At 36.4% G+C, this 27,605-nt stretch overlaps 1 protein-coding gene across 1 annotated transcript in view; it reads left to right on the top strand.

Annotated features, from left to right (window-relative positions):
* Positions 1-233: 233 nt before the first annotated feature.
* The window catches only part of HIPK3 (homeodomain interacting protein kinase 3), a 100,519-nt gene continuing 73,147 nt past the window's right edge, over positions 234-27,605 (top strand). Inside the window, exon 1 of the mRNA XM_027837730.1 lies at positions 234-279. The gene's annotated coding sequence lies outside the window, so the exon portion shown is untranslated. The remainder of the gene's footprint in view (positions 280-27,605) is intronic.

Here is a 27,605-nt window from a genome sequence, read left to right as displayed (position 1 = left end):
CCCGCGCCACGCCGCGCCCCCGGGCAGGAAGATGAGGCGGGCGGCCGCGGGGCTCCGCCACGGCAGCAGCAGCAGCGGGTGCGGGACCGGGGCGTCGTCGTTCCGCCGTTTGGTCTCAGCCGCCGGCCCAAGATGGCAGCGGCCGCCGAGAGGGGCTGAGCCCGGGCTGGGTGGTGCCGCCTGCTGAAGCGCCTGGATCCGTGGTCGTCCCCGCGACGGACATGCCCCGGGCCGCCGCCGCGGCCGTCAGCCGGGGGGAGCGCGCCGGCCTCTAGGAAGGTGAGGACCCCCCGGCGCTCGCGCTTCCGGGCAGCCGCGGACCCCGGGGTCAAACTTGACCTTCCCCTCCCCCCCTCCCCGCGGCTCCCAGACCCTCCCCGAGCGTCCCCTCCGGCGGGGCCGGGTCGGCCTCCTCCCCGCGCGCCCGGGCCCGAAGCGCCCGGAGGGGACTCCCGCGGGCCCCCGGCCGGCGGCGGGGTGCTGCTCCCGGACACGTCTGAGCTCGGACGGGGCGGGCTACCCCCGCGGACCCTTCGCTGCCGTCCTTAGCGGCCGCGCAAAGTTTTGTTTCGTCCTCGACTACTCGATCCCTCTCGACATCCATTATCCCAGAGCCCCTTCCTCTGAAAACCCTCTCCGTGCATCTTTCCCCCTTTGTCAGTATAGAGCCCCCCGTCAACCCCCCGCTTCCTTCCCCTTGTCATTGCCCTAGGTCCTCAGTAAAAGCCCTCCCTCGCCCCTTCCTACCCTTGTCATTTCTCTTAGAACCCTCGTGACCCTCTTGCCATTACCCTAGACCCCCTCACCTACTGATGCTCCCCTGCGCCTTCCCTTTGCCGTTTCCCTTGACCCTCCCCCATAAAAGCCCTCCCCCCCTTGTCGTTACCCTGGACCCCCGTAAAAGCCCTCCCGCGCACCCGGCTCCCCCCGAGTCCCCCCTCCCCAAAGCATCAGGGGCTGGAGCCCCCCGACTGCCCCTGCCGGCGGCGGCGCGGGGGAGCCGCTGGGGATGGAGTGTGTCAAACTCCCGGGGAGATGCGTGTGTGTGTGATTGTTGTGAAAGAGAAATGTGATCCTGGTGCTCGGCTTCCAATTGCCGGGGCCGGGGAAGGCGTGGCGGCGGCCGCGGCTGTTGTTGCTGCTGTCGTCTGAACTTCTCCCCTTACTGCGGCCGCCGCTTCCCTGGCGGGCGGGGAGAGAAACTTGTGCAGAGGTATCAAAGTATGTCTTTTCTGGTCGCGAGGGAGACGGACGCCTTAAAATGGTAGGTGGATCTCCGCGAAGAGTGGAGGGATTGGCGCTTTATAAAGGGGGGGGGACGTTGGGTGTCAACATTTAAACTCCTCTGGACCTGGGAAATGAAGTCATAACATACCGAGTCCTAGAACCAGGCTTTTCACGAACTCGTGGTAGGTCTGATAGGAATTGACTCTCTCCACCTGTCATGTTTCTGTTCACGAGCTGCTTCAGGCTTATGAAGAAACCTTGTTCTGTTCTGTTTTGTTCTGTTGGAAGCTCTGTTTTCTTGTACTTGGGGCATTTTGGGAACTGAGTATTGGCTAGTCTAGGCTTTTCTATATTCATATTGTAATTTTTAAAGGACTGCTCAAATACATTTCTGTTTTTTTTTTTTTTTTTAGGTTTATTCTTTCTGATGGTATTTCCCTAAGTGGAAGTACTTAGGTGAAAACTTTTTTTTTCCCCTCAGAGTTCATTTTTGAAGTTCATATTGCTTAATATTAAAAATGAGTTTTCCAAAGAAGGAAGTTTCTTGTTTGATTAAAACTTTGAACATGCTCCATGGTTACTTTTGTGATAATTTTTTAGAGCCTACTTTCATGCTAATTCATGAGATTTGACTTTTAAGAATTTGGGATTCTCCCATCCACCATATACTTGGTGAGACCAGATTCTGCTTATGGTTGCAGCTGCAGTGCTAATTTTATACAATGAGCAATGATAAGGTCTTGATAGGTCATAATTGAGCTCAAGTATTATACTTAGTATTTTAGGTAAACAAAATTCCATTAATTAATTATTATAATTCCACTTAAACATTATTCTTTTCTGAGTGCTAAAAGTAAGAAAACCAAATAAAGTTGCAAGACACCATTAAATCAACAAGTTATTTTTTACATTTATGAACTGTGTGGTACATTATAGATGAAGATAAGATTAGGTAGTGGTGGGTTTTTTTGTTTTTTACATCCTCCAATTTTTACTTTAGAACTTTTTTGGTTTTTTTGAAATTTGTTTTAATGTTGAAGAGGTGAAAAGGTAAATTGGTGGTTCATTAGTGTCAGGATGTAAAGTGTGCCAAGCACCTAAAACTAATATTTGAGATGCCTGGACTTAATGTCTCACATATGTTGTTAACTGCAGTTTAGACAGAGGAGAACTGCATAATAATTGAATTCATTTAAATAATTTTCGACCAAATAGAATGAAAGTAAATTAGAATTGTATTAGAGTAAGATAAGATGTGCATGAAAGTAAAGAACAAAGCAAAATGTAATGGATTATGATCATATTTACTTATTAAATAGTTTGAATTCATACAGAGACTCAGATGATAACTAAACATATATGCCAGGCAAGCAAACAGGAAATCAGCCTTATTTTATTTTCCTGTGAACTTTTTCACCAATCATTGTGATTGTAAAATCAACCTTGTCATTAGCTTCTGGGACTGGAATTTTAGGTTCATATTCATGTATAATTTTGAGGTGGGAGTCTTGTTAATATTCTCAGAAAGATGCTTTAACTCTTTCCAAGATGTTGCTTTTTGTGTGATTCTGTTCATGGAAAACTACAAAATAAAATAATTATGATTAGGTTGATATAATGGCCATAGATTCTTGTTTTTAACTAGTCTTTTGTAGGAACTTTAGGAAACAGCTTTCAAGCTAACATTGACCAGTACATTGGTGCCCTGATTTGTTTGTTTTTGTTTTAAATATCTGAAGCATGAACACTCAGCGATAAGACAGCATGGGTTTAGACAGGTGTGGGGAAGAATTCGGGAGGGAAAAAAAACATCAATTTCAGAACCCTGGAACAGTTCATTAATGTTTCTTAAATTAACTAATGAATAAATGTCATACCTATAAAGTATCCCACCTCCCCCAATATTTTTTCTCTTTCTATTTTTCTTTCTCTTTTAAATCAAGATGAAGTGTAGGATTCTTTTTTTTTTTTTACACAGTACTTTTATTTTGGTCTTTTCTTTTAATGACATAGGAAAAGTTAGTCTTCTTCGTCTCACTGTACATTAGCAATTTGTCAAATCTGTGTTTAGGACAGAATTTTCACTAATTTGATTCAGAAGCATGAAGATGTAGCATTTTGAGGAGTCTTCAGATTTGGATTAGAAAATGAAAAGATGTCATCACATAATTTATGTCAGAACCTTTCCTGGTCAAAGGAATATGTAACTTAGCATATTTAAATTTGTTACTCTTATTTTTATCATTACATTATTGTGATGCTATTGCCAAAATAAATTAGAATGTTGTAAAATTCCAGGGTTGCAGCTCTCCTAATTTCCTAATTTCTTGCCTTACTAAAGCTTAGAATGCCTTTTTCTTTCACACTAATACCGCTAAGGTACAAGCTTTTTCTCTGAAGTGAACCTTGTAAATGGACCTTCTAAGCCTTTGTGACCTCCATTGTGATATGCTCTACGTGGAAGCCACTCTTGAAGACAAAGTAGAACTTCAGCTTGTCCAGAATGAGGCAGCCTGTCTGTGTCTCTCTTTTTAAAGGCAGTGTCCTCAAGAAGCATGATATAGTATTGCTGTTCACCTTTTAAATAATGTGAATTGCCTTAAACTGTTAAGATCTTTACTATGGTCAACCATTTGTTTATAGGGGAAATTTAGGTCAATAGGAATCTTCTGTAAAGCTCTTTGTGCTTTGGGATCCAGCTGCGGAAAAAAAAAGACCACTTCTTAGGTAATACTTTAAGTAGTTAATATCAAATGAGTGATGATACAGTTTTGGAGCTGGACTTTTGAGGGATTGATGACATTTGTGTCAGTGGAGGATATGGGGAGGGAGGGAAATACATAGAATCCATATCATATGAGAACGTAGTCCACTTATTTTGGTTGATTTAGTTTAAATTAAATGTGCTTTTGGGAAAAAATTACCTGTTAGTGCACACCTTTTGTAGTTTTGTAATTTCCTTATTTTAAGTTTTAACCATTTCATTTGTGTGGTGGATAAAAGCTATATTGCATACATTTTAGTTAGATTAGATATTGTGTTTTAAGCAGGTCAGGCTACTCTCTTCGTTTATTTAAACTGTCTGTATGTGCCATGGAAATTGAACCATGGTAGTAGTATTGGTCATTCTACTTTGTCATGATTAAAGTACAAAACATTTGAGATTATGAAAATATTGCTTGTATGGTGTTATGAACTGACAGAGGATTGAGCCAGTTAATATTTTTATGCTTTCAAGTCTGGCTTGCCATGGATATTTGTATTTGTGTGACTTGAGATTGGGACATAGCTGTGTCATTTTTTTTTTAAGCCTCCCTATAGGTTGTTGAGAAGATTTATTTACTTTTAAAAATTATAGTTATATTTTTCTGGTGCTAAGTCAACATTTCTGAAAGCTTTTATTCTTCCAAGTTAGGACCAAATTGTTAGACTATTAAATGTGCTGTTAATTGTATCCAAACCATTTATTTGGTGGCATAAAGTGTGTTTTCATTTATGTGAACCAAGGGCCAAATTTTAAAAATTCTTAAACATATGGTATTTTTTTGGTTGGTTCCAAACAATTTCTATGTGGGTGAAACATACTGTCATTTCACATATAAATATGTGAAACATCCTGAAAAGAGACCAGGGATGTTGGGTTGATTTGAGAAAAAAAAAATGAGAAATATGTTTTGGCCTAAAAGCTCAGATTTCTGGAGTTCAAAGTTCACTTATTTATGAAGACAAAGTCAGTGAGCAATTGTGGTAGCTGGAAGGATAAGAATAGGCCAATGACACCTGTTAAATGATCAGTCTAGTTGAAATAGCATTAGCATCTCTGTCTCTGGTTTTATATTCCTTGGGTTCTACTTCCATCTTTTCTTTCTGTCTCCTGCTTCCTCCCTACTTCCATTTCTTCCCACCTCCGCTTTTTGAATTACTTCTTCAGCATGGAAAGGATTTACTTAAGGTGTGGTATCTAGAAATGATAAGATATTTTGAGTACAGTTTTTTAAAAGTTTTATGCTGTGGGTAAAGGCAGCTTAATTAAACACATGAAACAGGGAGCTCTAATTAAAACATAGGGCTAGTCTACAACCTGTCATTTGACAAATTTTGAACTTCGTTACTCTGTTGTTGCTATTGTAGTCATCTTTTAATTAGGTTGTTTGGTTTAAGCTGATCTTTTTTCCTTTATGATTCCTATTTTTATGTGTCGCTTAGAAAATTTTTAGTGATTTAAGTGGTTTACTAAGCCTGTCTCTTTTGTTTTGACCTGTTTTACCTTAAGGTAAGATTACTACTAGTAAGTTTGATTTTAAGAAGTCAGGTTACTTTCCACGTATTATTTAGAGGAAAATACTGCAGTTTATACTCCACCATGCATTTTTCTCTTCTATGATATCAGTGGAATTGGTGTGAAAGAGTGTATCAGCCTTAGAAATATGACTACTAAGTCACTGGAGATTAAGAAAAAAAAAAGGTTACAAGGAAAAAGAGTAATTACTTTGTTTAAGAATAATAAGACTGATGTGGACCTTTCTCCTCCTTTACTGGTATCCTTTCCTGTAAGGAAGACTGTTGTGAAGGACTTCTTAGCACAAATCCTGGTGAAACACAAAGTCACTGTATCAATTATAAATATTTATTAAGCATCTTCTATGTGCCTGGCACTGTACTAAGCTCAGGTAATAGGAAGACAATCCCTACTCTCAAGGAGCTTACAGTTTAACGGAGGAGACAACATGCGAACAATTATCTCCAAACTATATATACAGGATAAATTGGAAATAATCAACAGAAGGAAGGCACTAGAATTAAGAAAAGTTGGCAAAGGCTTTGTGTGCAAGGTGGGATTTTATCTGGGACTTGAAGAAAGCAGGGGAAATCCAGAGGCAGAGATGAGATGGTAGAGCATTTCAGATATGAAGGACAGCCAGTGAAAATGCTTGGAGTCTGGTGATAAAGTATCTTGTTCAGGGAACATTTAGGAGACTAGTGTCACTGGATCAAAGATTGGGATGGCGGGGATGAGGCAAGGTGGAGATCAGCATAGAGAAGAGAAGACTCAGATATAATTCCTTTGTATTTTGCGTAATTTTATCACAGAATTCAGTTTGACTTTTACAACTGTGGAAAAGAGTTTTTTAAATAAATTTTGTGTCTGCTATTATTTCTTCTAACTTGTGTTTCTGACTGTGATAGACTGTGAAATCTACTCATAAGCTAAAATGTAATAGGAAAAAAAAATCTGTTTGGATTTGTGAAATAGTTCCATTTTAGAAATTTTAAAAAATGAGATGATTAAAACAATTACAGTAATTCCAAGTTATTTTGCTTTTTTCTTTAAAATGTTTTTCTTGGGGGCATATGAAATAAAATACAGAAAAAACTTAATTTTGTGGAATGGTGGACTGAAATATTTGTTGCAAGGACTTTGTAGAACTTTGTAAAACAATCCTTTGTTTATGTTTCTACATACTGGTTTGTCATCTGTTTAGTAATACAAAAAGAATCTTATAGATTTGGAAGACTGTATGACTTCAAATGTTTAACATTGCCAGTTTTAAATAATTAATAAGCCAAGTAGAACTTCCATGCTAAAAATGGAATTGGATATCCTAGAGAAATTTGTTCATTGTATAGTGTAATATAAAGTGTTGTTTCTGATGACCCTAAATCTGCATCTTAACTTTTGTTGAGATGAAGTAAGGTCCTTTCTTCTAGTGATATAATTTAGTGGAAGGATTTTGGGCATTTTGCCTGTAAGATGTGTAAAGCTTTGTGATAATCTTAAAATACCTGGAGGTGTTTGTTAGTCTCAGGTGCTTGTGGATAGATAACTAGAAAACTTATATTAAATAACAGAACCACATCTTTTTGAAAGTGAAAATTTAAAAAATTCCTGTAATAGTTAATTATAATTTGGAAGTATAATGATTATATCACAACAAAATTATTTAATTGTGTATATACAAATTTGCAAAAATTGCAAATTTAACAGTGATTACAACTGTAGCTATAATAAAGTAATTGATTATGTCATCAAAGTTAATGTGACTTGCAGTATGTCAATGGAAAGTGTATTTAGACTTGAAAATTGATCTTGTGCATAGATCTTAATTTTAAATTATTTTCTTTAATAGCACAAAGCTTATTAAATACATGAAACAGGGAGCTTTAATTAAACATAGGGCTCTTCTACAACCTGTCATTTGATAAGTTTTGAAATTCGTTACTCTGTTGTTGCTATTGTAGTCATCTTTTAATTAGGCTGTTTGGTTTAAGCTGATTTTTTTTCCCTTTATGATTGCTATTTTTATGTGTTGCTTAGAAAATTTTTAGTAATTTAAGTGGTTTACTAAGCCTGTCTCTTTTGTTTTGACCTGTTTTACCTTAAGGTACGATTACTAATTAAGCACTTTAATAGCACAAAATTTTAAACAGGTTCCCCTCCCCCCCATGTTTAGATAGACATCTTGAAGTTTTATTAACTGTCAGAGATCTGGAATTTTTGTTGATTCTCTGTAAGACAGTACATTTTTCATTTAATACTTGAAGCCCTCTACTCCTAAACTTTTCAGCTCTCCTTCCATCCATTTCTCCCCATTTTTCACCCCTTCTAAACCTGTTCTTCATCTTTACCACAACTTCCTGTCATTCCATCCTTCACTGCTCAGGCCTCACTTTCTTTCTCAATCTGGACGCTGTAGTTAACCAGTTTAATTTACTGTTTCTTCCAAAATCCTTGGCCTCCTTGTCCTGACCCCACTTATGCCTTGCCATATCCCAATCCTGGGATTTTTTTCCCTTTTTTCCCTACTTATAGGCTGCTGAAGAGAACTGGAGGAAGTCTCACAACCATGTTGAGTGGGTACACTACAAATTTCTGTTATTTGATCTCAGCTCGGCCCTCACTGCTGCATTTGGCAATCCTTTTATTCTTTCCTAATTGACTTTCTGTAGTACTCCCCATAGTATCTATCTCAAACTTTCTTCTTAATTCTCCTATACCACCATTTCCCCCTTCAGTCTCCCCAAGGTTCAGCAGAGAACCTTGCTTCCTACTTACTGAGGAAATGACTTACTGTCATACTTCCCTTTATGTTATACTTCCAAAGTCCTTGCCATCATTCCCCAGTCCTTGCCAAGGATAGCCCTTCTGTTTGTACCCTCAATCCTGCCCTCTCCCATCTCACCGCCTCAATCATTTTACTTCTTTGTCTGATTCTTATTTTCTTCCTATCTACTGGTTCCCAGCCTTCTTCTTCAAACATGTCTGGGTCTCTTTAGCCTAAAAAAACACTTCACTTGACCCTGCCATTCCTACAAGATACTATCCTGTATTTCCTGTCGTTCATAGCAAACCTAGAAAAAGCTCTCTGCACTCAACTGCCTCCATTTTCCTGTCTTCTCACTCTTTAACACTTTGCAATCTGGTTTCTGATTTCAGTTTTGTAGGTTTATCAATGAGCTTATTCTTTCCAAGGTTACCAGATCTTTCAGTTGCAAAATCTGATGGACTTTTCTCAGTTCTCAAAATCCTCTGTCTCATTGACAGTGTGACTGCCCCCCTCCTCTTGTGTACTCTCTCTTTACTCTCTAGTTTTTCATGAAATTGTGCACGGAGTCTTTTTTGCCGGATCATCAACCATTAACTATTGATGGACCTGCAAAGCTCTGCCCTGGGCCCTCTTCCTTTCTTTCTTCATTATTTCTTTGGTGATATTATCAGCTCTGCTTGGTATCTTTGTACCAGTAAGGTAATGCCCTGGACTCTTTCATGAGCTATGTAGTCTTGACTCATCCTTTTAGACATCGACCAAGTGTCCCATAGGCATCTCAAACTCAGAAATCTTCCCTAAACCCACCTCTACTCCAGACTTCCCTATTTCAGTTAAGGGTTCAGTTAAGGGTAACACTACTTGAGTTCCTCAGGCTAATGCCTTGAAGTCATTCCCAGCTCTTCTCTCCCTTACCATGTCCAGTCATTTGCCAACCAGAGTCTATCTCTACAACATCTCTCTTATCTACCTTCTTTCTGTTGATATGGCCACCAGCTAGTTCAAACCTTCATCCTCTCTCACCTGGACTCAGTAATTTCTTCTAATTAATCTCCTGGCTTCCTTTTTCTCCCTGTTCCATATATCCTCTAAATACCTGCTAGAACAGTCTTCCTAAGCTTGCCATATTATCCCCTTGCTCAAGAATCTTTAGTGGCTCCTTATTGTCTTTAGGATTAAAATACAAACTCTTCAGCTTGCCATTCAAAGTCCTTTACTATCTGGTTTTTACCTATCTTAATTGGTTCATTACACACCCTTCCCCTTTCAGTCTGGCCAAATTGGCCTAATCGATGTTTCCCATACTTGGCAGTTCATCTTCCACCTCCATGCCTTTATATGGTTTATTTCCCCCAGATATCTCTCCAGATTTCTTCCAGGTTTATTAGTTTGTGTGTCACCTTCATTGTGAAGCCTCTCTTTATTTCTTTAGTTATTTGTGCTCTCTGCTTTCTCAAATAATTCTGTATATGTCCAACTATGTGTTTCTCCATTATGTCAGCTCTTCTAGGGCAGGGACTGTTTTTTGTTTGGTGTTTATGTTGCCAATGCCTAGCACTGTGCTTTGTATACAGTAAGTGCTTAAATATAACAGGGATCTAGTGCTTGTTAATTAGATTGGAAAGTTCAAAAGGTTTCATATTTCTTATATTTCATATTTCATTTGTTATATTTCACAGTTAAGATGTTTGTGGCTTTTTTTTTCTATTTTTTAACATTTTCATTTAAAATTTTGAGTTCTAAGTCCTGTCCTTCCTTCTCACCCTTCCCTCCCTCTCTCTGAGACAGAAAGCAATCAGGTATAGGTTATACATGTGCAATTATATAAAACATTATTAGTAATTTTGTATAAGAAGATTTGAATGAAAGAAAGAAAGTGAAAAACAGCATGCTTCAGTCTATTCACACCATATCAGTTCTTTGGATAGTATGCTTCATCATTAGTCCTCTGGGATTGTCTTGGATCATTGTATTGCTGAGAACAGCTAAGTCATTCACAATTCTTCATCAAACAATATTGCTGTTACTATGTACAGTGTTCTTCTGGTTCTGTTCACTTCCTTATGAATCAGTTCATGTAAGTCTTTCCAGGTTTTTCTGAAATCACCCTGCTTGTCATTTCATAGAGTTTGTGGCTCTTTTTGATTTAGTCAGTTTATGAGTGTAAAGCCAGAGAAATAATTCAAAATCCGACAAAGTTTCCTGAAAAATTTGAAGTTTGCAACTTGACTATAAAAAAATAGATTATTTAAAAAAAAAACTTTTATATGGCACTGATCTTCTGCACATAAACCAGTCTTTGCGTACTTGTCTGTTTCTTTTATGTCCTGTTCTTCAGGGTTTTGTGTGTGTGTGGTGGTGTTTTTTTTTTTTTTTTTTTTAAGTATAAATGAAAACTTCTTTAGCTTTAACTGTTGCATGATGCTCTCAAAATACCTGGAGAAGATTTTGGGTCACAGAAACAATTTGTGACATTATGTACATACTTGCCATAGTATCAGTGTAATATAAGTACTTTGAAGGCGGGGGCCATTTGTGTTCCAGCACTAAGCACATGGCCTGTAGCTTATATGGTTGTTAATTGTTTCAGTGCCTTATCCACTTTTATTTTTTTATTTTTTTAGGCAATTGGGGTTAAGGGACTTGGCCAGGGTCACACAGCTAGTAAGTGTCAAGTGTTTGGTCTGAGGCCGGATTTGAACTCAGGTCCTTCTGACTTCAGGGCCAGTACTCTATCCACTGTGCCACTTAGCTGCCCCCACTTTTATTTTTGATTCAGTGCTTTAATAGCACTTTCTGTTGAATTGTGTTTTTTTAGTGATTTTAAAGAATGAAAATAAAATAATTTATTAAATGCCTACTCTGCTGAACATTGTGGTACTGGCATATATGCAAAAAATTTAATGAAGATATGCTGTATCTTTAGTTTTACAGTTTAATACAAGTATGCACAATATTAAAAAAGTGTATTGGAGAACTTCAAAAACAGTACAATGTAAGATCAAAAGGGAAAAGGGGGAGTTGTTATGGATGGGGGGAAGGAGAATGTGGAAAGACTTCACAGAGAACTTCAAATGTGAGGTGAACTTAAAAGGATGAGCTGGAGAAAAAGAGGAGTAGAGACATTTCAGACATAGGGAGGGAGCAGTGTGAGAAAAGGCATGGAGGTAAGAGGACAGAGTTGTGTGTTCAGAAGTCAGAGCTAGACTGGTTGGAGGACAAAGTGTGATGCCTTGCATATCTATTGATAGGGCCTGGTAATTGGATAAGGTAGGAGAAGGAAGAGACACAGGACACTCAGGTTTCTTGGAGAGGTTTGATGTAAGATTTTAGGTCATAAATCTAGAGCAAGGAGTCTTAACCTTTTTTCGTGGCATGTACCCCTTTGGCAGTCTGGCGAAACTTATGGACCATGATAAATGATTGCCTAAATTTAATGAGTTTTATGAGACTTCTAGTACTATACTATTTAAAATATATTAAAATCACTTAAGATTCCTTAAATGATCACCATAATTTTTCTTGATCTTCATTTGACTCTCTTTGGCCTTCTCATACTTGCCCCTTCTTTCAAATCTGTGGTGAGGAAGGGCAAGAGAAAGGAGCACAATTTTGGAAAGGTGGAAAGAGTACAGGATTTGACGTCATAGGACTTGGATTTAGATCTTGGTTCTGTTATTTGCTGTCTTTACAATGTTGGGCGAGTAATTCATTGAACTTATGGTTTTAAGTTTCCTCATCTATAAAATGAAGGGGTTAGACTAACTGCCTCTCCTAATTTCCTGTAAATCTGTACTTTAAATGCCTTTATATTCTTCTTATTTGTTTTTGGTCATTGTCTCATCAAGTGATCTTGTGTGGTCAATCCTTTTAGAAAGGTTATATCATGGAAGGTCTATAAAGACTTCTTGCTTTTAAAAAATAACATATAAATGGGATAGTTACCCACATCTGGAATAAGTTGCATAAAATGTAATTATAGAAACATAATGTAGGCTACATTGGGACTCAAATATTTTTTGCAAGACATACAATATAGTTAACCATGTTTTGGCAATTTATTTTTCCAGGCCTCAAGATCTTCCTAGGAACCGATGTTTTCTTAATATCAGGTGCCTTTTCCAAGTATATGCAGTTGAAAAGATGATTATTGTAATTTTCTACCCCTTGCCCTTTGGTCTCTCCGATACTTTTTTTTAAAATAAGAATTGAGATATATGCAAATACACTCACTTTATAGTTCTTTAAATGCTTTTGACTGGAGGAACTTAATTTTTAAATCTATGTTTTTTTAAAAACTACTATTTATTTTTAATATTAAAAGCATTTTTTGAGTTCAAAATTATATCTATCCCTTCAGCCACTCTTTCACCGATTGAGAAAACAATAGCAATATACGTGTGAAATATCACATTATATCATATCAGTTATACATGTGAAATCATGCAAAACATTTTCATATTAGCCATGTCACAAAAAAGAGCAAGAAAAATAAAGTGAAAAAAATTATATACTTCATTTTGTACTCAGCGTTCATAAATTCTCTCTTGTGGTAGATAGCATTTTATATTTAGAATTATCTTGGATCATTGTATTGATCAGAGTAGCTAAGTCATTTACAGTTGATCATCATTATAATATTCTTGTTACTGTATACAATGATCTCCGGGTTCTGCTGACTTCACTTTGCATCAGTTCATATAGATCTTCCCAAGTTTTTCTGAGGCCATTTCCTTTATGATTTCTTATAGCCTAATAGTATTCTATCACAATCATATAAACACACCTTGTTGAGCCATTACCAAACTGATGGGCCTCCCCTCAATTTCCAATTCTTTGCCACCACAAAAAGACTTGCTATAAATATTTTGTTAGGGTAGGTAGGTGGCCAGTGCTGTGGAGTGCTGTGCCTAGAGTCAGGGAGACTCATCTTTCTGATTTCAAATCTGGCCTCAGCACAAGTGACCCTTGCCAAGTCACTTAACCATTTGCTTCAGTTTCTTCATCTGTAAAATGAGAAGGAAATGGCAAACCATTCCAGTATCTTTGCCAAGAAAATCCCAAATGGGGTCATAAAGAGTCTGACATGACTGAAAAATGACTGAATGACAATAAATATTTTGTATTTTTCTTTGATCTCTTTGGGATACAGACCTTGTAGTGGTATAGCTGAGTCAAAGGATATGCAGAGTTTTATGGCTCTTTGTCCACAGTTCCAAATTGTTCTCTAGAATTGTTGGACCACTTCACAGTTCCACCAGCAATTCATTAATGTGCCTATTTTCCCACATACCCTCCAGCAATTATAATTTCTGATAGGTGTGAAGTGGTACCTCAGAGTTGTTTTATTTTACATTCTCTAATCAGCAGTGATTTGGAGTGTTTTTTAACATGACTGTAGCTTTGATGTCTTCTTCCAAAAACTTCCTGTTCATTTCCTTTGATCATTTATCAATTTGGGAAGGGCTCTTATTTTTTTTGGTTAGGCAGTGAGGTTAAGTGACATGCGCAGGGTCACACAGCTAGTAAGTGTTATGTGTCTGAGGCCGGATTTGAACTCAGGTCCTCCTGAATCCAAGGCTGGTGCTCTATCCACTGTGCCACTTAGCTGCCCCTGAAATTTGCTAGTTATTTCTCTGCCTAGAGTGATTTTTTTTTTTTAGGCAATTGTTAAGTGACTTGCCCAGGGTCACACAGCTAGTATGTGTCAAGTGTTTGGTCTGAGGCCGGATTTGAACTCAGGTCTTCCTGACTTCAGGGCCAGTACTCTTATTTACTGCACCACCTAACTGCCCCAGAAAGGGCTCTTATTTTTATAAATTTGATGTGTCTTTCTATTTCAAGTGAGTTTGTTTCTTATAAACAACATATTGAATTCTAGTTTCTAATCCATTTTGCTCTCAGTTATGATTATTGTGTATTTTCCTCCATGCTGTTTTCTTCTGTTTATCCTTTTCTCTCTCTTTATCCTGTCCCTCCTCAAAAGTCTATTTTTCTTCTGACCACTGTCTTCCTTAACCTCCTCCCCTTTTACCACTGCTCCTCCTTTCTCTCATTTCCTTCCCCTCCTACTTCCCTGTTGGGTAAGATAGATTTCTATACTCAATTGAGTATGTTTGTGTCTTATGTATGTATGTATAACATACCCATGCACACATACACATATTTTTCCCTCTTTGAACCCATTTCATTGAGAGAGAGAGAGTGAGGTTCAAGCATTGTTTCTCCAACCCCTGCCCATTGTCCCCTCCACTGTCAAAGCTCTTCTTTGCAGGCCTCTTTTATGTGAGATAATTTCCCCCATTCTTCTTTCCCCTTCTCCCATTGTATCCCTCTTTCTCACCTCTTCATTTTTATTTTTTTGAGATCATCCCAACATAATTGACCCATGCCCTCTGTGTAGACGTCTTCTAACTGCCCTAATAATGATAAAGTTCTTAGGCATTACATGTATCTTTTTCTCATATAGGAATGTAAACAGTTAATCTTATTGAATCTCTTAGTATTTCTCCTTCATATTTATCTTTCTGTGTTTCTCTTGAGTGTTGTATTTGAATGTCTGAGTTTCTACTCAGCTGAAGTCTTTTCATCAGGAATGCTTGAAAGTCTTCCATTTCATTAAATGTCCATTTTTCCACTGAAAGATTATACTCAGTTTTGCGGGGTAGGTAATCCTAGCCCCTTTGTCTTTCAGAATATCTTATCCCACGTCCTCCACTCCTTTTAACATGGGATCAGCTAAATCTTGTGTGATCCTGACTGTGGTCCCATGATATTTGAATTGTTTCTTTCTGGCTGCTTATAGTATTTTCTCTTTGCTCTAGGAGCTCTGGAATTTGGCTGTAATATTTCTGGGAGTTTTCATTTTTGGATCTTTTTTAGGAGGTGATTGGTGGACCCTTTCAATTTCTTTTTTTACCCTCTGGATCTAAGATAACAGGGCAGTTTTCTTTGATAATTTCTTGAAATATGATGTCTAGGCTCTTTCTTTGATTATGGCTTTCAGGTAGTCCAATAATTCTTAAATTATCTCTCTTGGATCTATTTTCTAGGTCATTTGTTTTTCCAGGGAAATATTTCACATTTTCTTCAATTTTTTTTCATTCTTTTGACTTTATTTTATTGTTTTTTGATGTCACATGGAGACATTAGCTTCCACTTGCCTAATTCTTATTTTAAGGAATTATTTTCTTAAGTGAACTTTTGTACCTCTTTTACTGTAGGGCAGTTTTGTTTTTTAAGGTATTTCATTCAGAATTTTTTTGTGTGTGTATCTCTTTTACCAAGCAGTTAATTCTCTTTTCATAATTTTCTCACATCAATCTCATTTCTTTTCCCAATTTTTGCTCTACCATCCATCTCTTTCTTTAACTCTTTCAGGAATTCTTGTTGGGCTTGTGTCCAGTTATCAGGTTTTTTTTCTTTGAGGCTTTGCTTGTAGCTATTTTCATGTCATTGTTGTCTTTTGAGTTTGTGTTTTGGTCTTCCCTGCCACTTAGTAGCCTTTTATAGTTAAGTACTTTTTTTGTTGTTTGCTCATTTTTCCAGCCTATTGCTTGACTTTGCACTTTGTTAAAAGTTAGGTGCTGCTCACTTAGGGGCGGGAAGGAATTACCCCAAGCTTGCAGGGTTTTTTTGCTGATGTTTTCAGTTAGTTCTGGGGGCCTATAAGCTTTTGATGCCTCCAAGGTGGTGTGATCCAGAGAGAGGTGTGGTCATTGCTCTCCTGGTCTGTGCTCTAGTCTTTACCCAGTAAGGGCCCCTGCTCTCCTGTAGCTGCATGTGCTAGTGTTCCTATTGATCCTGAAACTGTGACCAGGTTCCCTGGTCCCTTGTGACAGATCACTAGTGCTCCTCTCTGACCTGGAACTGTGATCAGGTCCCGTACTCTCTTGTAGTTGCAAGCGCTAGTGCTCCTTTCTGCCCTGGAACTGTGTCCAGGACCCCTCCTCTCTTGTGAGCAACCACAAACACTCTCCACCCTGGAAATGTGACCTGGAGGTGTTTATGGACAATAGAGTTACCAAACAGCACCAGGTCCTGTACCCAGTGCCAGCAAAGGGTCTTCTGTAATCTCTTTCTTATTTTTATTTTGTTTTTATTGGGCAATGGGGTTAAGTGACTTGCCCAGGGTTACACAGCTAGTAAGTGTCAAGTGTCTGAGGCCAGATTTGAACTCTGGTCCTCCTGACTCCAAGGCCAGAGCTTTATCCACTGCACCACCTAGCTGCCCCTGTAATCTCTTTCTGATCAGTTGTCCAGCTCCCTTCCTTACCTTCCTTGGGAGCAGAGTTCCTAAAGCTGCTGCAGGTCACAGCTGCCTCCATGGCCCACCACTGGTGTTGCCCCTGCAAGTGCTCTGAACTGGCCCTCACCCACCACTGGTGTTGCCCCTGCAAGTGCTCTGAACTGGCCCTCACCCAATGTCACAGACCTCTCCTGCTGACCTTCTAAGTTGTCTTAGGTTGGAAAAATGTCTCACTCTGACTTTTCCTTGGCTCTGCCCCTGAAAAATTCAATTTGAGATGTTATTTTAAAGTTGTTTGGAGGAGAATGTTGGGAAAGTTCAGCTGGGTTTCTGCCTTTGCCATCTTGCCCCTGTTCTCAAACTTAAGTGCTTATAAAGAATGTTTTAATTTAGGACAGTTCACTAAAATGTTTTGTTAGAAATACAGTATTGAATAAATAAAAATTAGATAATTTTATAAAATTGATCTATAGATAGACTCATTTTATGGAATTTGGAGACTCTTCATGGAATTTAGAGACTTTCTTCATTAGAGTTCTTGCCTCTTTATTACCACTGTGAGAATGTGTTTAACAGTTAGCATATTTTTACCTTTTTTACCCCCATCCCTTCCCTCTTTCACCCTCCCCACATTAGCCATTTGATTTGGTTTTAATGAGTTACTCAATATTTGTAATTCTAGTGACTTCAGATGTAGATTGGGGTACAGATACAGATAATTTGTATTTGGCCTCATTTTTCAAACATTCTTAGGTCAACTGGTGTTTAGTTATAGGGAATTTTGAAAATAAATGAATTGAGTAAAAAAGATATTTATTAAATGTTTACTGTGTGCCAACACTGTGTTGAAGTTTGGGGATACAAATACAGCTAGGTCTCAATTAGTGTGAATAATTGCATTATTCAGATTCTCACTATTTGAAATTATAATTATATGTAAAATATGGTAATAGATTCTAGCCCAATGGAAATATGTAATAAAAATTTTTTTTTAAATTTGAAGTTTGTATCTGTTTATCAATATACTATAATAGCAAAAGATAAAAAATACATTTCTGATTAAAGTTTATTACCAAATAGTTATAGTTATCTAAAATTAGTAATGCTTTAAATGTGATATTGTTGTCCTTGTAACATTTTTCCACAACTGGGCTGTATAACTTGAAAAATGTTTTCAAAAGCAGCTTTAGTCACCCATGCCTTTTTATTTGACCACCAAAGATCTGGAAGTGATAGATGGTTGTAACTTCTCAGAGTGGGAGAATTTTGAGACTGACAAACAAGCATTGGTATTAATTTAAAACCCCCTTCATTACCTTCTTATAGAAGGGCTAGGCTATGGTTAGACGCTTTAAGTCCAGGTTGAGTTTTTTCTTTTTTAGAAATGTAGATATTTGAAGGTATTTTTTTTCCAGAATAAGCCTATTTCATCCACATTAAAAATGTGTTCCGTGTATATCTGCTTCCTTTGATTATTTTCTTCAAAATATCATAATATTTACTTGCTTCCTCATGTGCACTGGCTGCCTCTTTGGTAATTTTAACATTTTATAATTGAAGTTGATTTTTAAAGTGATCCAGTCGACTAACTTTCGCAGTAAAAATTTCTTTGTTACTTCATTTCCATTTTCTTCTCTTGCCTTTAATAAATTTGAAGCATAAATAAACTGAATGACTGTTCTGCTAAAAAAAAATGTTTTTGCCTGTAATCTTCAGTTTATATGACTTTTTCTTTTATTCTGCCTGTGTGTTTTATAATTTTCTGTACCATAGAGTCAGGCATTCCAACATTTCATCCTAGTTTAGAGTTAGTCTTATCACATTCATGTGATTCAATTATATCAAATTTTTTTCTAGTATAATAAGCCTTTTTTTTTTTGTATTGCCAGTGTATCCCTCTAAAGTATTTTTTCTTTTGTCTATTTGGTTAAGGGCTTATAAAAAACCCCACAGCTTTGGGCATTATGGCATGCAGTTGTTAACACTACTCTTGGTAACATCATATAGAGCAGCACATCACATCCATGTTCCAGGATAGGAAAATGCGGTTTGACATTGGAGCAGTGTTAAAACCCTTGACTTCCTCACCCGAAATGTGACTTGATATCATTTTACAATTGGTATTAAATCAAACTTTGCATTATTAGCACTTATATCAGTCATGATCTAGCTGTGCAAAAGAGAAGACAGTTCCTGTCCTCAAGGAGCTTACATTTATGAATGAGAGTGACTATACATTTAAGGGAGTGTCAGTCAAGTGTTATTTTGGTGAGTGGGGTCTTAGTGGAGTAGATAAGACAATAACATATCCTTGCTAGTTGTGTGACAATGTATTTTCCAGCAACTTGGAAATGTCCAACATGTCATTTTTTTGTTCTAAAAGTTGGAATGTTTTGCAAAGTCAGATGAAGCTGGTTATTTAATGTGCTGATTGTGTTATAGTCAACACATTCTCTGGATGCTTTGGTCACAATACCACTGGAGAATGCCCAAGACCTGAGCATATTTTCAGTTACGTGTTTCGGCATGCACATCTGCAAGTTTAATTTATGAATCTTCAGGATATGTTAATGGTTTATGTACTAAAAAATGTTCAGATCTTTTATACCTTACTTCTTATCTCCAAGCTTCACCGTTTGTCTTTTTCTTATTTTGTATTTTAAAAATAGAGGAAATGAGTAATAAATATTAGGGTAAGATGAGAAATCATGTTGTTTTTTGGGGGGGGGGGGGGGGGGAATCTGAACATTTCTGAGACATTTAATTTTATTTTCTAGTTTTTGTAGGCTGCAAATAGCCTTTAAAAGATTTCTCAGCATGTCCAGGCCAAGTCCTCTTGAATTAATTTTTAATTAAAAAAGGTACTTGATAAGCCCTTAAAAAATCTGTCTCTTAAAAAAAAGGGAAAACAAAATATGAAATATGCATTTATTGAAAATTAAATCCTGGGTAGTAATAGGAAGAAAAGATAGCTATAGTAATAGGTATTCATAGGCCCTAAAATTTGAATGGATTTGATTTTCTTAAAAACAAAAAAGTTACCAAAATAAAATCATAAATATTTATAGAGTTCCTTTTAATCTGCCCAAATCCATGTAAATATTGTGCAACTTTTAGATTTGGAAGGTTTATTTCCTTTACATTTATTTACATTTGGGAATGAGGCTGTTAAAAGCCACCTAGATTCTCAGAGTTTGTGTGAGTTTAGTTTTTCTTGTACACTTTTTCATTTTTTACCATACATGCCAGTTTACAGAAAGTGTGTAATTACAGTGTGAGAGTTTTGAAATATCGTGGAATAGGCATAACTATGTTACGGCGTAGTTCTGAGCATTTTATAGGGAAATGTATATCTGGTTGTAAAGCTTTAATGAAATTTATGGTTTTAGAGACGCTGGCTATGTTTTCATTAGAGACACATCCTATGCTGCTGAAAATCTTGTTACCTTGTAACTTCTTTGGTTAGTAACAAGTTGGGAATAAAGTAGGTGGCAACCTGATAAATAAAAAAAGGAATGGGTAAGTCATAAATTGGTTTAGCTTTGTAGTCTTCCAGCTTGTACCTGGTTAAAGAAGAAATTCAGGAAATAGTTGATTTTACTCTCAAAAAAAGAAGAAAGAAAATTTGAACTTAAATTAATTTAGGGGATTTTATTTTTTATATATTTTTTGAAAATTCTTTTTTATTAACTTAACAAACATCAAAATGTATCCATGTTCAAAGAAGAGAAAAAGTGTTTTGTATGAAACCACAAATTTCTATCATGTACAAGTTTTAAAAAAATCAACCCAGTAGATTAAAATGGTTGTTCTAAAACTGCCGTGATTGTATCTTTTTTTCTTTTGCTTCTTTTTTTTTTAAATGTTTCATTGAAACTCTTTGCCTTTTTTTTTTTTGGTATCACTTTTACTACCTTCTGTTTTCCCCATAACATCCTCCCTTGTAACAAGTACAGTCAAACAAGAAAATCTGTAGATTAGCTCTGTCTGTAATGTATGTCTCATTGTACACTTGTGGTTCATCACTTTACTTCTCAAGAGGTGTGAAGTATGACTCATCTATCTTTTGGAGTCGTGGTTATTCTCGTATTGATCATAGTTCTGTTTTTCCTTTATAGTGTTGTCATAAAAATTGTTCTAGGGGCAGTTAGGTGGCGCAGTGGGTAGAGCTCTGTCCTTGGAGTAAGGAGGACCTGAGTTCAAATTTGACCTTAGATACTTGACACTCACTAGCTGTGTGACCCTGGGCAAGTCACTTAACCCCAATTGCCTCACCAAAAAGCAAAAAAAAAAAAACCAACTAACAAAAAAGCCCAACATATAAATTGTTCTAGTTCTGCTGATTTCACAACTTCTGTCAATTTATATAAATCTTCTCAGGTTTCTCTGAATCTGTCTCTTGGATCATTTTATACATATGTTTCTTTGGCACAAGGATGTTCCATTTATATATTATAATTTGTTCAGTTGCTGCCCAGTTGATGGGTAGTCCCTTTGTTTCCAGTTTTCTGCTGAAACAAAATGATGCTATAAATGTTTTTGTACAAGTGGTGGGGGGGAGCATCTCTTAGTAATGGCCTAGCCTGGGTATGATTAGTTAGTAGTGACTTTTGGGGGTATAGTTTCAAATTATTTTTCCAGAACTTTTGGACCAGTTCATGATTCTACCTAGAGTATATGGCTGTGTCTGTTACCACACATACCTTCTATTAATTTTCCTTTTCCTTTTTATTTTTTGTCATCTTGCAAATATGATGGATGTGAGATGGAATTTTAGAGTTGTTTTAATGTGTATTCCTCTCACTAGTGATTTGGAGGACTTAAAACAATTTTTGGTCTGGCTTTTTTTTTTTTAAATATAATCTAACTTTTCCCCTATACCTTTCCCTTTCCTCCTTCCAGAGAACCCTTCCAGGGCAGTTAGGTGGCGCAGTGAATAGAGCTCTGGCCTTGGAGTCAGGAGGACCTGAGTTCAAATCTTAACACTTAGTAGCTATGTGACCGTGGGCAAGTCACTTAATCCCAATTGCCTCACCAGAAAGCCAAAAAAAGAGGAATTCTTTTTGAAAAAAAAAGGGGGGGGGCAGCTAGGTGGCGCAGTAGATAGAACACAGGCCCTGAATTCAGGAGGACCTGAGTTCAAAACCGACCTTAGACCAAACACTTGACACTTACTAGCTATGTGACCCTGGGCAAGTCACTTCACTCCAATTGCCTTAAAAAAAAAAAAGCAGAGAACCCTTTTGTATAACAACAATTTCTTTTATGAAAAAAAAAAAGGAAGAGGGGGGAAAAACCTAATTGGCAGAACTGACCAATGCATTTAAAAAAAACAAAAGAGGAAAACATATTCAGTGTTCCACATCCATGGACCTCCCACTTCTGCAAAGCAGTGGAGGGAGATCTCTTCTCATATCTCTTTAGTGCTATACTTGTTCTTTGTAATTTTGCAACATTTACTTTTCAGTTGTTTTATGGTTCTTTCCATTTACATTGTGTTAGTGTCTTCTTGGCTTTATTTATTCTGCATCAGTTCATGTTAGTCTTTTCATGCTTCTCTGTATTGATCATACTTATTATTTACAGCACAGTAATATTACATTTCATTCATGTACCACAATTTCTTTAGCTATTCTCCCAGCCAATGGACATTGATTTTGTTTCTCTGCCATTCTATTCTTCTAAACACTTTGCTCTTCCCCTTCCATGCACTTTAAGGTCCAGCAATACTCTCCTTCTTGTTTTTCTCTCACAGGATTTTCCATCTCTGCTTGTGCATTTGCATTGGCTGTCTCTCCCCCATCCCTGGAATGCTCTTCTTCTGGTAAAAGGAGGATAAAGATTCCTGACCTATTTAAATAAGTGGTTTCTCACTTCTGTCTCACTTCTTTGGCACTTAGCCTGTGTTCTACAGGCTATGTTTTAGTCATTTCCTTATTGTTTATGGTTTTTCTTCTGACTAGTTTTTAAGTTGCTTTCTAACTTAACTGCCCTCTTCAAGATGAGATCAGATTTCCACCTTGGCTAAAGGCTTTTTCTGTGGCCATGAAAAGGAAGGGTCACAACAAACAGTAAAATAAAGAATTCTATTAGGGCATACTTTGTACAGCTAAATTCTTAACAAATTAGAGAAATGAAAGGTAATAGATGATTTTTGACAAATTTATAAATTTAAATGCAATTAATAATTTAAGTAGAATTTAAACTGGCCAGTCTGGGTGGAGGGAGTAAGGTATGAAATCAAAGAATTCCTCTTCTTCCACTCTGACCTCCCCCCCTCCCAACCAACCAACGAACCAACCACAAACACTTTCCAGGTTAATTCTTTTAAATAGTACAAGAATAATAGTTTCTGTATTATTTAGTTTATTCATAATTCTGAGAAAAATCACAGTTTATGTTAGGCAAATGCATTTTTGATTTTAAAACCAGTTTCCTTAATAAATATAGGTGCAGAAATACAAAATATATTTTAGGCAATAGAATATAGCTGTAATATAACTATTCATTAAGTAAGCTTTAAACCAGTTATGCAAGACTATTTCAATATCAGGAAAGTTAGCAACTTAAAATATTCTATCATAGCGTTCAGGAAATCTTTTACAAAATTGATGTTCATTCATGATGAACACATGCAACGTAATAGGGGAATTTTCCATCAACAGAATTTAAAATATTTATCTTAAACCAAAGGTCAACATAATAGACAAGGAAGAAGCAGAAGAGGTATTTTCACTAATAATAGGTACAAACAAAACCAAGTTTACAAGTTTATAAGAATATCAAGTTCCATCACTTGTATTTCTGTAATATTAGAAATTGTAGCAGTTGCAGCAAGAAAGGAAAAAAATAATATGAGGATTAATTAAAAAGTTGAAAATGAAGAGTTAAAAATATCATTTGTAGATGACATGATAGTGTACCTAGAAAATCTAGGCATCTCAACTAAAAAGTTAATGGAGATAATGAATTAGTTCAGTAAGATTGCAGGATACAAGATTACCCAGTAAAAATCATTTGTGTTCTTATTTACTAATAATAAGTGTAAGAAAAATATCATAAAAAGAGAACGTGATTAATTAAGAAAAATAAAATTATAGGGAATTAGTCTAGTCACATAATACAAGACTTACAGAGGGACCACTTTGAATAATAATTATTAAAGGAGGACATAAACATAAAGACATTCAATATTCATGAATAAGTCAAATTAATATGATAAAAACACTTTTAATTTTTACGTTTAAATGTGATATCAGCCAAAATGACAAGATTTCTTCATGAAATTGGATTAAATTTTAAGGAAATTTATGTGGAAGAACAAGTAGGTGTAAACATTGAAGGACTTGGTGGGGAAAAAATAAAAATACACAAAACTAATGAAAGCGATCTTATGTTCCCCAACTTTAAAATATATTACAAACTAGTTATCCAAACTATCTGGACCTGGGCAAAAAAAAATAGGTCAGTGGAATAGAATAGAGATATCAGTCACACAACCAAATACATGCAGAAGATTAGTGTTTGATAAATGTACAACGAAGAAAAACCTGGGGAAAGGATTTATTATTTAAGAAATATACTTGGAAAAACTTGGTCAGCAACTTAGTAGGAAATGAATTTAGAAGCACATCCCATATCATATGTACAATAAATTCTAGCTGAATGATAGATGTAAACATAAAATATAAAAAAGTAAGAAAACGAAATGACTTTTTTCTACTGTGGTGGGGAAATGACTTTCTGTTAAATAGGAGGAATTATAACGAACAAGATAGATGTGCTTTATTGTATTAAAACGATTTCAGTACAATAGAAGGCAGTGTGATCAAAATAAAAAGAACATAAGAAATTGAGTAAAATATTTTCGATACTTGGACCTGTGACTTCCAAGGTGACTAAGGCTCTACCATTGCAGATCAGCACCTGTCGTACAACTTAGTGTTAAAGTGTTTCCCAGGGTGCTTACAAGTGTAGGCCTATGTGACACAGCCAGTATGTCTGTGGCAGGATTCAAACCCAGGTTTTCCTGATTCTGAGGTCATCTCTGTCCATCGTACTATTCTGTCTTGTGACTGGTACAAAACTCAGTATCAGGGCAGCTAGATAGCACAGTGGATAGAGCACCGGCCCTGGAGTCAGGAGGACCTGAATTTCTGATCTCAGACCAGACACTTGACACTTAGTAGCTATGTGACCCTAGACAAGTCACTTAACCCCAATTGCCTCACTAAAAAAACAAAACAAAAACAACTCTATCTAAAATATATAAGGAACTCTTAAAAGTTTACAAAGATATCTCCCATTGGACAGTGGGTAAGTGGTCAAAGTATGTAAATATTTTTCAAGAGTTTGGAAACACATTCATTCACTAATGAATACCTGTATTAGTAGAAAAAGACAGAAAATATAAACAACTCAGAAAAAGATATTGAACAGTTCATAAATGAATATCCAAAGGGAAAAAACCTTGGGACTAGGTGACTTCACAAGTGAATTCTATCAAAAATTCAAAGTATAATTCTAATTACACAAATTGTTGACTAAAAAATTTAAAAAAAACTAAAAAGATATTTTAAAAAAAACAAAAGGAATCCTCAGTTTTTCTGTTATGATACAAATATGATATTGATAACTAAACCAGGGCAAGTCAAAACAGAAAACTACAAGACCAACCGATATAACTAATAGACCTAATAAGCATTGATGAAAACATTTTGGATAAAATATTAGCAAAGTGGCTTTACCAACATATCGTAGAGATTATGTACTGTGACCAGATTGGATTTATACCTGGAATGTGCAGGGTTGGTTTAATAAGAAAGCAATGAAAGAACAACAAAAATCGTGTGATTATAGTATAGGATTCTTTCCTGCAGGAAAGAATTTTGGCAAATATATGACTCTAATTTCTCTTAAAACACCAGAAAATAAAGGAATATGGATGGGCCTTTCCTTGGCATGGTAAATAGTACATATCTCAATCTAAGATCCAGCATTATTTGTAACTGAGCTTTCCAGTAAGGTCAGGGGAGAAGCAGGAATGGTTATTATCACTAGTGCTGTTTAATGTAGTCCTAACCCAAGATATGCTTCTGCTACTTTATCTTTCTAGAACTTCCTCAGTGCCTGAGACGTCCTCACCCTAGAGCAACCAACCATTCTTATAGCCTTTTCACCCTGGAATAACTCTCCATAAGGCCCACCCCGTTCTCATGTTAGTGAGTTCCTCCTGGGGCCCCTATTTTGTCATGGACCCAGGCTGGTCAGCCTTCATTCCTGTCTTGCTACTGACTTTGTGAACTTCAGAACCATACTGAGGTGCTTCCCCTACCCCCAATCCTTCATCTCTCTTTCCTCCTCCCTTCTTGAGGGCAGATACTGATACTGTCTTTCTTTTTTGTTTGTATTTGTATTCCCAGCACTTAGCATCTAGTAAGCACTAATAAATGTTTGTTTCCTTTTTTTCCTCCAAGAAATGTAGCTGTGAAAATTTTTTAAAAAATTGAGGAAATAAGTATAGCAAAAGAGACACATAATTGTCACTTTCTGATGTGATAGTGTACTTCGAGAACCCTAGAGAATTGATTACAATTAATTGAAACAACTTCAGCAAAATTGCAGGGTATAAAGTCAATTTACATAAATTGTGAGCATTTCTATATATTATGAATAAAACTCAGCAGGGAGAGAAAGAAAAATTTCATTTAAAATAATTACAAGATGTAAAAATTAACAGGATATACATAGGAATTATATGAATACAACTCTAAAAACTTTTCAGAAATTGATCTAAATAATTGGAGAAAATAATTGTCCTTGGTTAGAACAAAATAATAATAATAGATTATAGAATATATACAATAGAATATATTATATATAAAGTAGATGATTCTGTATAATATATTTCTATATAATAGTATAGAACATAATATGTAGAATACATATAATAATAAAAATAGAATAAAAATGACAGTAGTCCTTTTATTAATTATCCAGTTACTTGACAATAAAACTACCAAAGGATTACTTTTTAGAGCAAGAAAAATGGTAAACTTCATCTAGAGGAGCAAAAAGTCAAGAATATCAATGGAATTAGTAAAAAAAAGATTGGGGGCGGTAAGGAAGGGGACATAGCAGTACCAAACATCAAACTGCATACTGCAAAACTGGTTCAAATTGGTACTGGTTTAAAAAAAAAGTCAATTAGTGGAGCAGATTATATATACAACATGAAGATACAAACTTTGTAATTTAGTATGTGATATACCCAAAGACCTCAGCTACTGGGATAAGGACTCATTATTTGACAAAAAATGGGAAAACTGGACAGCAGTCTTGCAGAAATTAGATTAGATCACTACCTGACACCTTATATCAAGATAGGCTCTAATTAGATATAGGACCTAAATATAAAAGGTCACATCATAAATAAAAAGAACAAGGAAGACTTTCAGATCTATGGATGGGGAAGAGTTCATTACTACACAAGGGATAGAGGATCACAGAAAATAAAATAGACAATTTTGATTATATAAAATGAAAAAATTTTTGCTCAAATGGAAAAAAATCTTGGCAACAAATTTTTTTGAAAAAGGTGCCATTTCCAAGATATACAGGGAAGTAATTAAAATCTATAATATTAAGAACCATTTGTCAGTTGATAAACAGCTAAAGGCTATGAATAGGCAATTTTCAGGAGAAGAAACTCAAGCTATATATAGAATATGAAAAAATGTTCCACATCACTAATAATTAGATTAATGCAAGTTAAAACCACTGTACACTTCCACCTCACACCGATCAGATTGGTAAAGTTGACCAAAAAGGAAGATGGCAGATATTGTAGGGGCTGTGGAAAAACAGGCACATTGATGCACAATGCTAGTGGATCTGTGAATTGGCCCATCTGTAGAGCAGTTTGGAACTGTGCTGCCAGAGTTACTAAACTGTGTGATTTTTGTCCCAGTGATACTAGTAGTAAGGCTGTACCACAAAGAGATCAAACAAAGAAGAAAAGGTCCTTTCTGTATAAAAATATTTGTGGCAGCATTTTATGTAATAGTAAAGAACTGATGGGAGTG

The sequence above is a fragment of the Vombatus ursinus genome, unplaced genomic scaffold (genome assembly GCF_900497805.2).
Source record: "Vombatus ursinus unplaced genomic scaffold, bare-nosed wombat genome assembly UNPS02014822.1, whole genome shotgun sequence".
In the NCBI taxonomy this organism is placed as follows: Eukaryota; Metazoa; Chordata; class Mammalia; order Diprotodontia; family Vombatidae; genus Vombatus; species Vombatus ursinus.
Note: the sequence above shows the minus strand (reverse complement) of the source record. Positions and strands in the feature narration are given on the sequence as shown.